This window comes from Capsella rubella, unplaced genomic scaffold (assembly GCF_000375325.1).
Source record: "Capsella rubella cultivar Monte Gargano unplaced genomic scaffold, Caprub1_0 scaffold_1, whole genome shotgun sequence".
Lineage (NCBI taxonomy): Eukaryota > Viridiplantae > Streptophyta > Magnoliopsida > Brassicales > Brassicaceae > Capsella > Capsella rubella.
Genome location: NW_006238923.1, coordinates 13,653,258 through 13,664,006, shown reverse-complemented (window position 1 = coordinate 13,664,006; position 10,749 = coordinate 13,653,258). Strand labels below are relative to the sequence as shown.

The window sequence follows — 10,749 nt, the reverse complement described above, 5'->3', positions numbered from 1 at the left end:
CTCTCTCTATCTATCTCTCGGAAAATGGGAACGCTTAGAAGTAGAGTGTTCAAAGGGTATTATCACATTTTTGAAGTCCCTTATTGTCGCTTAAACCATTTCTCGCAGTTAGAGGTCTGCCATCACTGCTTTTGTTACCATTTTGCGTCGGAATTCTATGAAATGTGCTTATGTTGTTTTTTTTCCTAGGAATGTGCTTATGTTGTTTACATCTATGTAATGTGCTGATGTATTTTAAGTTTTAATATTTGTTTTACTTAAAAAGGCTAAGTTATGATATGGCTTTAAATTCTTTAAGATTGAGTTATTTTACGCCTTACTCTACAATACGACTGAGGTAAGTGATGATTTACATCACGGTTGAGTGGTATGACCCATTTGACATTACAGCTGACTTATGACTTACATATCGGTAGACTTCTCTAATGTTTTGTAATACGGCTCACTTATGTTAGGACTTACATTGCAGTTGATTTATGCTATAACACATTGAAGTTGCCTTATTTTATTTCCACGTTGGAAAAAATTGAAATCCACATCATTTTGTATAGTTATCTCTCTCCATTCAACAATAAAAGAGAGGGAAACTGATTATTTCACTGTTTAATACTGAAAAACTCTCTTTTTTAGCGCTGCCGCAGAACTAACCGTACTTGTGGTCTCTCTCTATCTCGTCTCTTTTGGCTTATTGTATTATTCTGGCCGAATATATATATATATATATATATATATATATATATATATATATATATATATATATATATCTCCCCGTCGTTGCTGTCCCATTTGGTTTTAATTTGAGTGGTGACGTTCTTTTTTTCCAACAAACCAAACGTGTTGCGGTTGGATTTGAAATTTTTAGTAAGTTTTCGGACAGTAATTTGTATTCTATGGTCAATAAGAAGTGATTCCAGTTATTTAAACTGTTTTCCGAAAATTATCTATAAGTTATTGACGGTTTTGTATCGATGTATCTTTGTTATTACGGCTGATTTGTTAAATATATTGCGGCTGAGTTATAATTATGCTGCGGCTGATTTTTGGTTATGTAGCGGCTGCCTTATGTTTCACAGATGGCTATGGTTCTTTTAGAAGATCAACCATGGGTTTACCCTCCAAGACTAAACGCAGAAGGGGAGTCTAATCTAGAAAAGAGGGGCATTAATAATAATATGAAGAAGGCAGATTTCGCTGTAGTTAAAGAATCAATAGGACAAGATGTGTGGGATAAAAACAAGGAGTTACCTATTGGAATCATTGCAAAGCTAGCTGAAAGCCAATTCGTGTGGTCTGGTAAGGCTGTACATTATCTACTATCTATTATGCACATTGGTGTCTCGTTGGTTGTCAACCTATTAGGTTTGGCTTGAATGAATTTGGTCATATCACGGGTTTAAACACATATCCACTGCCTATAGAGAAGTTTAAACCTAAAGTTGACTATAAAACATTCTTCAAAGATTTGAAAGAGCCTGGTGGGGGAGGTCCAAAGTTAGATGAACTAAGGGCATGATTATTACAGTGCCAGGGATGGACACTTGAAAAGTGTAGATGGTTGGGGTTGTTGGTTCTAGAATACCATATCAAAGTGCTAAAAGAGTTTTTGATGATGAAGCCATTAAGACTTTTCTCTGGGGTCGGTCAGTATTTTAAACTCTTGTTGATGCTATAAAGATATCGAGGTCTAGTGGTATGTTGTGCATGATATATCATAATTTTTACGGGTTTTTGGCCATAATATAAGTCTTATTTATAGAGTTTTAATAGTGTTTTCGAGTCTTTTTGAGTCATTTCAAGATTAGGACCTATTTCGCATGGATTGGAGCTTTCTGGAGCATTTGGGAGCATTTGGAGAAGATGTGCCGAAGGAACGTATTGGGAGAGCATATTTGGTGTGAGTGTCGAGCGTCACAACTTTGGGTGTCGATCGACACCAATATCTGACGGCAATTGAATTTCATGCGTAATTGAAGTTCAGAAGATTTGTATATTCGGCACAGAAGTTTCCCTTATTTGCAGTTAAGCCCAGTTCATGGTTAAGACATATATATTGAGTTTTTAGGGTTTTGTTAAGACTTAAGCTTTATTTTGGAGAGAGAGATTTGTAGAGAGCTGGGAGAGAAGAATCAAAACCTCCTACAGAGAAGATTCAAAGCTCCTTTACTTCTTCTATTACTTTCTTTTATGATATCTATTTTATTCATGATGTTTGTTTCATTCACCATGTATGAGTAGATTTCATGTTAGGTTTAGGGTTTTCAAAGGAATTCATGAATTGTTAGGTTATTAGATTGTTAGGATTGAATCAATAGAGTTCTTCATCTAGATTGTGGTTAATTTGTTCTAGAGTAATGAAAGCAACCTAGAATCTGATCTTAGGTTAATTGGTAGACACGAAAGTTTACTGATTTCCTGAAAATAATCTAGATGAGCAAAATACCTATTCGCAAAGAGATTTGGTTTAGGGATTTTGTGAACTTATCAAACCTGAATTAAATGCATGTCTTAAACTTATAATTTTGCAAAGAAATTTGGAATTTAGGGTTCTAGACATAGATAGTCTTTGCAACGAAAGTTGATGATTATATTTTTGTGATTTGAGTTCAAGAACGGTGCTTTATAAATCCTGACAATTCTTTATTTGCAATTCTGAATTTCTTGAGAATATCCCTAGGCCTAGCATTTCCTCAAAACTGTTTAAAAACCAATCTTTATTTTAATTTGCTGTTTTATTTAATTTAAAACTTGTTTGCTTAGCTTAATTTAATACCAATTATTTATTGTGTAATCGTTGAGTCTATGTGATTCGATCCCTAAGTAATATAGTGATCTCTTTATTGAGACAGTAGCTCAGGGAAAATTTGAGCCGATCAGTGCACCATTATTGGCATAGTTTATACGTTACAAGCATGAGCCTATGATTTAATCAAATGTATTGTAGAGCGTTATGGGAATCTAGTCAATCCTGACGAGATACCGTTGTTTTGATTGGTGAGGTAAGGTTTTGGCTGAGTTTTTTTTTGAAGATATCAGAGAGTATGGTGAGGTAAGGTTTTGGCTGAGTTTTTTTTTGTATTGCCTGAGTTTTTTTTTTGTATTGCCTGAGTTATGTTTTGTATAGACTAAGTTATGTTTTGTATTGGCTGAGTTATGTTTGCATTGCGTGAGTTTTTTTTTGTATAGACTGAGTTATCTTTTGTATTGGCTAAGTTATGTTTTGTATTGGATGAGTTATCTGTGTGATTTATACTTATTCATTATTGATTTTTGCATATTATTGATGTGTTCATAATTTTCGATACTACAACTCATGTGAGTAAAATGGTTATGAAATATTGATATAAGAGAGCTGTTTCATACCTAGCCAGATCAACTCGAAGACCCAACACTTGATCAGTTGATCCAAGACATACATGAGGATAAGTTTTGTACAGGTTTTTGGGATGTTAAGAGAAAGGAGAAGAAGAAAAGAGTCAATGATAAACCAGCTGTTTTCTGTGAATCACCCGCGAAGAAGCAATTACTCCACATTGTGTGTAAAACATTTGAAGCGATCAACAATGAGGGTGGTGTAGGAGATGCACATAAGAAGATCAACAAGAATAAATAAGTGAAGGTTAGTTAATGGTGTATAGTGTGTTTGTCATCAAAATGTAACATTTGGTTTGCTGATTATGTTTCTTGTGTATGTACTGCAAGGTGCTAATGAGAAGTGATGAAGGGAAAAAGGTGTCGCTTAGAGCATCCTTGGATATGTTGTCTAAATTAATCTCAAGGTTTGACATCTTTGATACGAACAGCGAGAGACAACTTGGAAGTATTGAGAGGATGCTTGGAAGTATTGGGAACATGCTTGGATGTATTGAGGATGAAGTGAAAGATATTAAAGAGGACCTGAAAACCAAGAGTGGGCCAATTAAGGAAAACGTAAATCATGGTGAGTCAGATACCAGAGTTAAGGATCTGATAGAGAATAACTAAAAACAAAAGACACTGAAGACACCTCCAGGTCCACGAAAACCGGTTCAGACGCACTTTGTTACTAGTCCTCTTGTAAGCTATTTGACACACATACATCTAAATTAATTATGGCTCATATGTCATAACGTTATGGCTGAGTTAACCTTATATTTTTTTTATATTTCTTCCTATGATGGACAGGCGAAGAAATCTGCATATGTAGAGAAGGAAAGTGGTTTAGTTTAGGTCAATAAAAAACTGGCTAAGGAATTTGATGATTTCGTTGTGGATTCTACGATAACGAGAGGGCGCCCTAACACGAGGGCTGCAAGAAATGCTTCTGACCAAAAGACCAAGGAAGCAGCGGACCTGCATAAGAGAAAGTCAAAGAAGCAGAGGTATATAAGAGAAGAGTCAAAAAAGCGTGGTTACCTGAGGGAAAATCCAAACATGAGTGTGTATAGATGCAGGACGAAGAGAATGAGCGAAAGATAAGAGGAAGAAATACTCCAACGGTTAACCAGATGAAAATAACATTACATGTTCCTCCATTAATTAAAGCCAATAAAGAAGTTGATGTTCTCTTGGAAAAGGTTGTTATAAAAAATGTCCTGATCGAAGATTATAGTGACGTATGGGATGTCGCTGACTAGTTTCTCGTTGATAACGACAGTATGTGACATGATTCTGATGATGATGTCGAGGAAAAGAGTAGGATTGATAGAATAAAAGCTTTGAGTATAGAGAGTGTTAATATATCCCCGAATGGGAGGGCATTGAATCCACAAGAGGCAAATCTACAAAGGGTATTTTCTATTATTGGGGACAACAGATTGACGTGCATGAGTAAGAATTGTTTACCTTCAGATGACATATATGATCCTCTGAGTATTGATTTGTGGTTCCCTCTTTGAAAGAGCCAATCAAGAATGGCAACAAACAAAGTTGAGTTCTATAGGACTTTCATCACCAAAACACAACACTGGCCAGATACATATTATGGATGATGAGAATCTCCCTAGGATTCGGCACTCTTAAGTTGAGCAAGGATAGATTTGGCTGGAAAACCGTGGAGGGCAATAGAAGTTGAATGGCCAATGGATATCACAAGGAGCTTGCGGAATAGATTCACGATACCAAACTGAGATCCTTTGGATATACGCACCAAAGAAACTAAGGGTTTTGCTGGATATACACACCAACAAGATGATCGATGGATATACACACCAACGCAAAGATCTCCTTAGAAAAATAAAAGGTTTTGATAGAAAGAAAGGTTAATGTCTCAAAACGATTACAAGGGATTTATAAAGAAGAAGGAAGTCTTGAAACACACTCACACGACTACATTGGAAATAACAAAATATTAAAGATAGAGTTTGAACAGAAATGACCCTTGAACTACTTATTTTCGTCACTCCTCTTGGCGGGCAAATTAAACCATTTGTTTGGGCTCTTCTTAGTCTTGAAATAGACATAAGACAAGATGGGTTTGGTATATATTTCCTTGGGCCAATTTATGAATGTTAGACCATGGTTTGGATCAACAAATGGGTAATTTGAATGTGAATCATTTGCCTCATTAAAAGCCTTGTCAAGAAAACCTATTGTGACAAAACTTGACAACGGAAAAAGAGTAAAAATGAGACACATGCCCATCTGGTGATCATGTATCAAAACAAGTAAGGTTAAAATAACATCTTTCCCATACTCTTTCTCCGCTATAAGTTCATTCTCTGGTTCAAACGGCTCCTTAGCTTCGAGCTACTCCTTTGCTTCAAGCTCCTCCTCAACTACAATCTCTATGTAAAGTTTTAAGTCTGTTGTGCTAGGCATGATCATATCATCCTCTACCTCTTGAAAAGGATTGGACCTCAAATCTAATTTATCTAAAATGAAAAGAACCAATTCAGCAATTTTGAAACAATAACACACATTATACTTACCTTGCAACTCAAGTTCATAAGCTTTGTTGTTGATCTGGCTTGCTATGTTGAATTGACCATCGATCCTCGGGATTAGATTGGACTCCCCTTCAGGTTGAAATCTTTTCTTCCTCCAATGTACCCACACTTGTTCTCCAACCTCATATATCATCCTGAAACGAGCATAAGGTTTCTTAGACCGACATTATCGGTCGGTTTTAAGGAGTAATTAAGAATATTAAGCTTTTAAATATAAATCAAAATTCATTAGCTAAGATGCGTATGCTGGAGAAGATTAATTTGGTGGGTTAAGAGACGCCACGTGGCGCAATCAGATTGGGTAAGTTGATAAATAAATAATGGTATTTTTTTTGTTTACTCAGATATTTCTTTCTTCTCTCTCTCTCTCTCTCTCTCTCTCTCTCTCTCTCTCTCTCTCTCTCTTCTCTCTCTCTCTCTCGATGCGACTAAAAGAAGAAATCGATGATGAACTTCGATTTCGTCTCGAATCGGAGTATCACCGACGAGCAAGAGCTCTGGCCATCTCTCCACCTCTAGATCATCATCGAGTTTAAGTTAGGTAGTGAAAGACGTGTTCGGTTCAAGTCTTTCAATCAGATTAGGATGCGATTCTGGAGGGGATGTTCGAGTTTCGAGTCAACAACGGCGTCAAGCGGTCGAAATCGGCGTCATGGGAGCAGCAATGGGTGGTTGAAGGTCTAAATTTGTTTATTGATCCGTTAATTGATGTGATTTAGCTTTTTAGAAATTAGGGTTTGTGATTTTGTAAAATTAGGGTTTGTGGATTTGGGGAAAACGGGTTATTCGTTGCTAGTGTGTATAAATAGGGTAATTAGAAGGTTGTATGAGTGTGTGGGATGTTTCTAAGGCATGATAGTTACAAAACTGAAACCCGATTCTTGAATATGTTTTGTGGATTTGGGGAAAAATTGTTATTCATTGCTAAGGTCTTTAATTATATGAATTAGATGCATCCATTGTGTGTGTGTAGGTTTTACGGCATGATTGTCACAGAATTTTAAACCCAATTATTGTTATTTGCATTTTATCTTTTGTTGTGTTGATTAATACCCCTTTGGATAATATTTTGTGTCATGAATTTGTTTAGTTTTTGTTGGTGTTGGCATTTTAGATAGGTTTATCTGAGATGTATCTTTCTTTATGTTTATTGATCCATTTTTTCTCTTCTATTTTACATATATATTGTGTCTGGTGAGAGGATTGGGATCAACTGGTATTATATAAATGGCATTGGATAGAAGGCAGAGGAGGAGTACTCATGTTAGTGGAGTATTTGCTGAAGACAAAACATGTCAGAATTTTGATTCCATCTCTGTATTTCTTTGTGTGTTTATGCATGTATAGAACTAGGATTTGAATGAAACTGGTTATAGAACTAGGATTTGAATGAATCTGGTTATATGCTAACTCATTAATAAATGATGGAAACTCAGTTTGATGTGTAATAGATGTCTACTTTTTCTTTTTCATTTAATGCATTTAGGTAGAAAACTGTCTCTTCTCTTCTTTGATAGTGTATGTGTTTATGTTTTACTGGATAGTACATATGTATTGTTTGCCAACTTGTGTGATAGTAAATGATGATTAGAAATGCTAGTTTGCTTTTCATTCAATTTTCTCCACAACTGTGAACACTAAATCTTAAAGGGAAAAATGTCATAAAAATCCTGAACTTTCAAATTTGGGACGATTTAATCCTGAACTTTAAAGAAGTAATTTTAATCACAAAGTTTTGTTGATTTTTGGGTAAAATAGCTAAGTTTTATTGATTTCACTTATTTAAGCATGACATTTAATTTTTGTTAAAAACTTAAAGATGTAGTTAACTATATGTGAGCTGTTTTTGTTTAGCCTAAATGACCATGTTTCTTAGACGACAAAACGATGTTGGAAATCGTTTTCTTCCTCCATGGACCCGCACTATGGCAACAATTCAACAAGAAGTAAAGAAAATTTGTGGATTTTTCTAGGGTTAGGGAGTTAGATTTGTGAATTATGAATCGATTTTGGGATTTAGTTTCTTTGGTATGTTAAACGACGTCGTTTTGTGGTTTGAAACAGAAGCAACTCACAGATAGTTAATCCCGTCTTTGCAATTTAAAGAGAAACTAAACGTCGTGTTTAAATCGGCTAAGTCAACAAAACTTAGCTATTTTACAGAAAAGTCAACAAAACTTTGTGATTAAAATGACTTCTTTAAAGTTCGGGATTAAATCGTCCCAAATTTGAAAGTTCGGGATTTTTATGACATTTTTCCCAAATCTTAAACCTATCTATATATTGATAAGCCGAATCTCTTTCACTCTCATTCACTTTCATTATCTTTTCATTCACATAGAGGAGTATAAGCCGATTCTCTTTCACAAGCTTTCACTTTCATTCTTTTGCTGCTCTCTTTTCATTATCTTCCTTTTCACTTTTCATTCTCTTGCTTCTCACTTTTCATTCTCTTGCTGCTCTCTTTTCATTCTCTTCACTCCAATGAATCCATATGGTAACTCATATAGCTTCATGGAGCTTTTAAGCAGTCAACCCAATAGTTATCAGTTAGCGTCACCAAAAATTAGACTTGGTGATTCTGAGATTCCTCTCTTTAGCTCCCAATGTTCTGAAGCTACTACTCATGGTGAAGGCATCCCCACTGCTAACCGAACAGCAAGAACAAAGAACGCTTGGACCTCCAAGGAAGATTTGGTGTTGATATTTGCGTAGCTAAACACATCCAAAGATGCCAATATAGGCAATGAGCAAAGAGCCGACGCCTTTTGGAAGAGGATTGCAGCCTATTTTGCTGCAAGTCCAAATGTCCCTTCTCAGTTTAAGAGAGAACCAGAATACTATAAACAAAGATGGGCAAAGATCAGTGAGATAGTTTGTAAGTTTGTGGGAGCTTATCAAGCAGCAACACATCAGATGGCTAGTGGGATGAATGATGATGATCTTGTTAAGCTAGCACATGTGATTTTTGAGACTGATCAAAAGAAGAAGTTCACCTTAGATCATGCATGGAGAGCCTTAAGGAAGGAACATAAGTGGTGTTCATTATAGTCTAACAAAGATACTGAGAAGAGCAAAAGGAGGAAGGTTGACTCTGATTTACACACCCACTAGTATTCCCAATCATGAAGCTGGTGTGGAGCGAATGCAAAGGATTCAGACATTGTGGGAGCTTAAGGATAAAAACTTTGCTTTGAAGCAACAAGAGCATGTGTTGAATGATAAATTGACAAACAAGAAACTTCTGGACTCTCTTCTTGCTAAAGCTGGTCCTCTATCTGAAATTGAAGAGGAACTTAAAATGAAACTAATTCGAGAGTGTTTCCTTTCATGAATCTTTTATGCTTTGTTTCAGTTATGTTTATGTTCTTTAATCAGACAAGTGTTATGTTATGTTGTTAGTTTCAGTTATGTATCTTTTCTTTCATCAATGTATGTGTATGTTTGTGTTCTTTAATGAAGTTATGTTTTATATGTTTGTGTTCTTTAATCAATGTATATTTCAGTTTAAGTTTCTGTTATGTCTTGTTTTCTTTGAACAATGCTTGGTTGTGTGGATGTTTTTATTGAATTTTTGTTTGCATATGCATGTAGGTTCACAGGTTATTGAGATAGAAGAAAATAAACAAGTCTAGTTGTGGCTGTGAAGGATCATTCACGTTCACGGGACAAGTATTAAATTGGCAAGGACTGAGTGGTGTGTCAATTGGGGTTCACGGACACAACAATGCAAGGAAGAAACAAAGATCAACAATTTGCTATAAATGTGAAGAATTTGTATATGTTATTGTTTACTCTTACAATCGATTCTATCTCTTCAACTCTTTCTTATTTTCACATACACAATTTCACAAACACATTTCTTGTTCAATATATTCCTATTTGTAATCAGTTATTGTTTTCACTTACTCTACCAAACCACAACATATCATTCTCTTACCAATACACAAAATTTTCTTCTTACCAAACCACAAAACACTCGACCAAACCAAGAACTTTCCTTTCCTTTTATTCTCTTTAATCATCCAAACCACAATATATCATTCTCTTTTATTCTCTTTGCACCTCCGATTCGCAAAATATCACCACAATATATCATTCTCTTCTATTCTCTTCACACCTCCAATTCATTAAATATCACCACAATATATCATTCTCTTTTATTTTCTATATAGAAAATGGCGTCATCTTCTCACGATGAATTTTCATAACTTTTGGATGAAGAATTTGATAATCTTTCCAAGAAGAATGGGATGATTCTTTGTATTCTTACGAGGATAGTTCTTATCAATAACCTAGAAAACCGAGAAAAAAGAGTCCATATAGAAAGACATCGTGAAGCAGGACACATGAGGTTGTACAACGATTATTTTGGGGAAAATGCAACCTTCCCTCCTAATCTTTTATGACGTCGGTTTAGAATGAATAAGCCTCTATTCATGCGGATTGTTGATCGACTAACCGGTGAAATTCTTTTCTTTCATCAAATAAAAGATGCGACCGGAAGGTTAGGATTCTCTCCACTACAAAAGTGTACATCAGCAATTCGTATGCTTGCAAATGGTGCGCGGCTGATGCGGTTGACGAATACCTCCGCATTGGTGAAACCACTTCCATGAAATGCATGCAACATTTTGTTGACAGTATTATTTCTTGCTTTAGAGATGAGTATCTAAGAAAACCAACCGCAGTAGATCTTCAAAGACTATTCATTATTGGAGAGATTAGAGGATTTTCCGGGATGATGGGAAGCATCGATTGTATGCACTAGGAGTGGAAGAATTGCCCAACCGCTTGGAAAGGTCAATATACACGGGGCTCTGGA

The 10,749-nt window shown here is 35.6% G+C and overlaps 1 long non-coding RNA gene and 1 pseudogene across 1 annotated transcript; both read left to right on the top strand.

The window, feature by feature from the left end:
- LOC111832386 overlaps positions 1-3,981 on the top strand; it is a 9,206-nt pseudogene extending 5,225 nt beyond the window's left edge.
- Positions 3,982-6,304: 2,323 nt separating this feature from the next.
- On the top strand, positions 6,305-9,832 carry LOC111832626. Its single transcript, XR_002835524.1, has 2 exons — positions 6,305-7,218; positions 9,519-9,832. It is a non-coding gene; the product is annotated as an uncharacterized LOC111832626 (long non-coding RNA).
- The last annotated feature ends 917 nt before the right edge of the window (positions 9,833-10,749 follow it).